Below are 5,994 nucleotides of genomic sequence, written 5' to 3'. Positions count from 1 at the left end.
AAGAGCGTCACTAAGTCGGGCATCAGTTGGGGTGGTAGCCACTCCTGAGAACTGAGTATAAGGGGAGGGAGAGTGTAGGCCTATCCTGCCCACCAAGTATGAGGAAATGTCCAAATTCCTCAGTCTGTTGTGATGGGACTGCTTTGTTTTGCGTCCTCTGCTCCCTCCAGGCTGCGGAGACCAGTGTCTGGTCCTGAGTGTAAACAGAGCGCCACCTGCTGGCGGACTTGCAGGATGGTGCTGCACTCTTGCGGCTCTGAGTGGGAGAGGGGTAGGAGCTGATGTTTTCTTTGAGGTGAGTCCATGCACTTCCCAAAGATGTTTCTTAGCTCCATGCCTGTTTCATCGTTCTGTAGGGGAGAGTGCTGCAGTTGGAGGTGGGAGTCTGGAATTCAAAGTTTCGGAGGAGAATTCCTCTTGCCTCTTCCTTGGTGGTGGGGGAGGGCTCCAGAGTCTCACTGACTTCAGACAATTGAGTCTCCTTTTACTTTTTCCAGTGATGAATTTTTGTTCCAGAAGTTTCTGACCCTGAAACTGTTAAAAGAGGCTCATTTTCCTTTGCAGCAGGCTCAGCTCCAATATGAGTTGAAAACGAGGAAAGCCTGGCCTAAAAATGACCAAGTAAATAAAACTAAAAATTCTAGGGCATGCCATGACACTGTTTGTTTGTTTGTTTGTTTGTAACTACATCATAATCTGCTCTTTTAAACTTTCTAGCCTTTACACTAATTTAAAAAATCTGTAGTCATTGTTAACTAATTTCAGATCTACAAAATTATAGGGTTAAAATGAAAAACATTTGCAGCTCTGCAGATTCTGTTTGCTAAGGGTGTTCAAACTTTCTAGCAAAATCTTAGCTAAAAGATAAACGTCTAAGGCTTAATCTCTCAAACTTGAAAAAAGGAGACAAAGAACTTTTCATAAAAATATGAGATTTCTTGTTTGTGTGTGTGTATTTGTGTGTATGCACACATGTTATCATGTACTATATGTGTGTCTATGTGGTAAAAGGCCTTGAGAAATTCCGTTCAATTTGGTTTATAATAAGGGCGCTCATACGTGACTTAAAATCTTTAACAAATAAGCTGACTTCAAATATGGTAGAGAAAGAAATTGCAGGTAAGTCAAATATTTAAGCATTCCACTTTTTTTTTTTAAACAAGGTTTCCCTTCCAAAAATCAATTTTTTTTAACAAGGTTTCCCTTCCAAAAATCAAATTCTAAATTAAGTTCTTTGACCTCAAAATAACTTTTGAATGTTCACAGAGGGCCCCTGAAACATCCAAAAGAGAATTGTTAAAACCATCAGGCTTATTTTAATATGCTAAATAATATGAGGAACATTGTCAAATCAAGTAATTTTAATTTTCTTTATATTACATTTGAGTTATATATATGAGTATGTTATGTGGATATTTGTCTGTATGTAGTTTTGTATTTATATAGGATTGTGCTCCAAAATAATTTGAGATTCCCTGGAATCTATAGTGTGATATCTATCTGACATGTTAAACTAGTGTATGTCACAGATTTATACAAATTTGTCAATGGTGAAATCTTGCCAGATCTCTAACTGGTTGGTTCAAGTCTTACTGTCCATAGCTAATTGCCTTTTTAAAAGCTTTTTGCAAATGACTATAATTCTAAAATGCTATGTCTTTAAGGAAATTCATGAAGAGGATGGAAAAAGAATGTACTCTTAAAAAAGTACAGTTTTCAAATAATCTAATCATTAAATTGGGTAAAAATTTTTAGTTTTTAAGGGAAGAGTGGTTTTCTAAATTGCTAAACAAACCATTAAGAAGAAATAAAATTAACCAAAACCAGAAATATTTTGGCAATTTATCAACCCTGCTCAAAATAGCCCTATCCATTCTCAACTTTGGCATATGGCCTTGCCATTTTTTCATTGAATTATTTCTCATGGATGTTATCACCTCAACCATTCCTTCCGTACCATAGATCTTATTGATAATGTTTCAGATTCTGTCATGATTTGCACTTTTTTTTTTTTTTTTGGAGAGATTTTCACTGTAGGGCGCGTGCGCTCGCCAGACAGACAGAGAGAGACATAGAGACAGAAAGCGAGAAATCACCCCCCAGGGGGGATGGTCACGCCGCAATCCCTTCTCCTCCATTCTCCTCTCGGGATCTTGGGCACGCACGCACACGCGCCTGACGTGAGTTTTAAGCCACCGGGTCCAGGACACGAACCGCGGTCGACTACGTGGGAGTCCAGCAACGTAGCCATTACGCTAACTGCTGGTTCCCATGATTTGCACTTTTCATCCCTATATTTTCCTTATCAGAGCAGAGATACCTACTATTACTGAGCTCAATTCATATTATAAAATTTCCATACCCAAAGGATGGTCCACCTCCTGCCTTACATATTCTAATGTTACCAATTTAAATATCTCCTTCATCAGTCCCCTCTGGAGACAAGCACAGATCTGGGCTTCAGTTCATTGAACCAGATCTTGAGCTGCATCGTCCATCCTACAAATGTTAGAATCAGCCCTTAGCCTCCTGCGCCCTAAGAAATTTATTTTTATTCTTATTGCTGTCCTTATCTCTGCCATTGTTGTTTTAGCCACAGTCACTATAGCATCTGTTTCATTAACCACTGGTATTTATATGCTGATCCTGTTGAAAAGGTCATGACAAATCTCACCCAACAAAAAAGTAAATAAATTACTTTTTTTTAAAAAAATAATTATTTTATTTAACTTCATTTATTTATTTATTTTAAATTTGACCAGAGAGAGAGAGAAAGTGAGAAAGCAAGCAGCCAGGTCTGGGACTCAAACTGCAGTCGGCCATGTGGGAGTCCAGTGCCCTTAACCTCCATGCCACATCCCGGCCCCCTAAATTACTTTTGATAAAGAACTACTATCTAGACTTCAAGCTCTTGAGGTAGCCGTACAATGGCTAGGAGATCTTCAAGATTCTCCGACCATTCTCCAAATACTGCAACGTGACTGGGAACATAGCACATGTGTGTTACACCTTTATCCTGTAATGAAAGCCTTCATCCATGACAATCTGTAAAAGAACACCTTTTGGGAGCTTTTTCTACCAATTTTAGCTCACAGGAAACTCAAATGTCTACCCTAGAACACTTCAGGATAGTTTCAAAGGGCTAAATCCTACTGGTTCACAGTGTTCATTTACACGTGTGGGGTATTTTGTCATGGAAATCTTAACTTGTCTCTGTTTAGGCCTAGCTTTTCGCTGCCTCTGCCGCCTTGACAACTCCAAGATCACAAGACTGCCTGTGCTGCATACCTGGCTCTTTCTACCAAGAACCCACAAACTTCTTTAAAAAGCAAGAAAGGGGAAATGTTAGAGAACAACAGGAACGCCATGCTTCCAGAACACCATGGATCTATGGACTCTGAGTGAGTGAGTGAGTGCGTGCTCAGGGAATGTGGCCTTCCTGCTTGCAAACAACAGGAGGCCATTAGGTGGGGGTGTGATCTGATAAATGCATTTTTCCAGATTCCAAGTGTTCTGTCCAGCCTCTGGCATCATTAGTCTAACCCCTCTAATCGATAACAAAACCAACATGTTCTGGAAATCTTCCTATTTTTTCTAACTTTAAAAAACAACTTTCTCTTATAAACAACTTTCCTTCCTCCTTTGCCCTAGTAAATACGGAGGAGGGAGTGGGTGAGAAAGGCTTAGCAGGCTTATCCCTGATAGGGCCTCTCCCTCCCTCCTGACTCAGATCTCGGTGTCTCTGTCTCGAGTAGTTAGTTACTCCGTGCAAGCTTCAGGTGACCCTGCTGGTCAGAAGAGTCACACCATCCCGCCTGGTGGGTGATTTCTCACTTTCTCTCTCTCTCTCTCTGGCGAGCATACGCATTAAAAAAAAAAAATCTTAAAAAAAAAAAAAGAAGGCCTGAAAAGCCTTACTCGCTGTGGCCCTTGACACAAAAGGTTGACATACACCTTCTCTAGCGAATAGAAGTCGGCTCTAAAACAGCCTGGTCACCCAGAGTCCTTCTTCCTTCGACAGTGCTGAAGAGCACTTTCTGCTACAGGCGAGAGCACATCCTTAGTGTCACCATGGAGTAAGTAGCATCGATATTCGTAGGTAGGATCAGGTACATAAAAAAAGATGATTCAATATATTTCATTTAAAAAGGCTAAGTAAAAGCTCTGGGATATGTGTGAAATCACAGCTCAAATGAGGCCATCAATAAAGAATGACCAGAATCGCTGGTTTCTTTCTCAAGCGTGCAGACTCATAAATACAGCAAAGCTGGGCCGGTCCCACTGGGTGGTAACAATCACCTTCAGTGCAGATCCTAGAGTCGCCCGCGAGTCTGCGCACTGCTCCGTGGACCTCAGTCCTGATATCTGCCCTGGGCGTGGTGTGCCCTCCCTGTTACGCAGACATGGACCACAGAGGAGCTGGGACAGTCCTTGCCCTCACTCTTTAGTTTCATTGTAAAGCAACTTCACTGAATTGAAAAATGGGGACTATCACCTGGAAACCAGCTGAGCAAATAGACTTTCAATTTATTGTATTTCTGAATTCTCCTGCTTTTCTAGTTTTTGGTAGAAATAAATGACATATCCCAAGGATGTCCCCCCACCAAAAAAAAAAAAAAAGATTAAATAATTTTAAGCTGCAGTAGTTTTTTAAAAATATTTATTTGATTATATACATATATGTATGTGTGTGCGTATTTCATTTGCTACAGGGCATGCATGCTCACTAGAGAGAGACACACACACACAGAGAAGGAAAGTGAGAAAGCAAGCCACCAGAAGACCTGGAATTCAAACCATGGTCGGCCATGTGGGCGTCTAGTATCCCAACCACCACGTCACCTGCTGGCTCAAACCGCAGGAGTTTTATAGAAAGAACAAAGTTTATTGTCATCTTTCAAGTTTTCAGCATGTAAATATTAGTCAATGGGTTTTAGAAAATAGCGTTTCAGGCCAGCTGGTGGCATAGTGTTTGAGGCAACTGGATCGTACATGGCTGACTGCATGGTTCAAGTTCCAGATCTGGCGACCTGGGAAATACACAGGTGTGTGTACATAGGTGCGCGGAGTTCAAATAGAATAGAAGAAAGGGGATTGTGGCTTGGTCATCCCCTGGCGGGGCGGGGAGGGGGGTTATTTCTCACTTTCTCTCCATCTCTCTGTGTGTCTTTCCAGCAAGCACAAGCACCCTACAACAAAATTTGTTTAAAAATAAAGAGAAGAATTTGTCTGGAAAATGAATCACCAAACAGATATCTACATTTAACTTCACTCCAAACAGGAGGCAGAGCGATTTTTGCTATAGGATGCATGCATTTGCCAGAGAGAGAGACAAAAAGATACAGAGCGAGAAATCCTTCCCCCACCCCTCCCCCAGGGAGGATGGCTGCACCACAATTCCTTCTCCTCCATTCTCTTCTTGGAATTTTGGGCATGCACGCACATGCTCCTGATGTGAGTTTAAGCTGCTGGGTCTGAGATTCGAACTACGTGGGAGTCCAGCGACATAATCATTACACCACCTGCTAGTCCCAGATCATTCATTTTTAAAGGGGCAATGTAACCCATCAACACAGCCAGATTCCTATGCAGAATTACAAACACAGGTGTCAACAGTCCTCGGCAGGCTAGGAGGTGGCGTGCTGCCTCTGCCTCAGCTATCCATCAACCTGCTGTGGCCCAGAGACACCCCCTTCTGGCTGCCACAGGAACTGCTGGATTCTAATTCCACCTCATTATCTTCACACACACCCTTAAAAGGTTATGCATATATCAAGTTTCCTTTCCTCCTGTTTCCAGTGGTGACAGTCTTTACCACGTATTATTTTCTCTCTCTCTCTCTTTTTTTTTTTAAAAACAACAACAACAACAACAAAAAGTTTGTTTTAAAAATTTCTGCCAGAGGGTGTATATACTTGCTGGAGAGAGACTGCAAGGAAGCATCCCCCAAGGGCAATGGACACACAGCAATTCCTTTCCCATCTCTCCCGCCTT

Source organism: Tupaia chinensis, unplaced genomic scaffold, assembly GCF_000334495.1.
Source record: "Tupaia chinensis unplaced genomic scaffold, TupChi_1.0 Scaffold000183_1, whole genome shotgun sequence".
Taxonomy (NCBI): domain Eukaryota; kingdom Metazoa; phylum Chordata; class Mammalia; order Scandentia; family Tupaiidae; genus Tupaia; species Tupaia belangeri.
The sequence above is the reverse complement of the archived record's forward strand: the minus strand, read 5'-3'. Positions refer to the sequence as shown.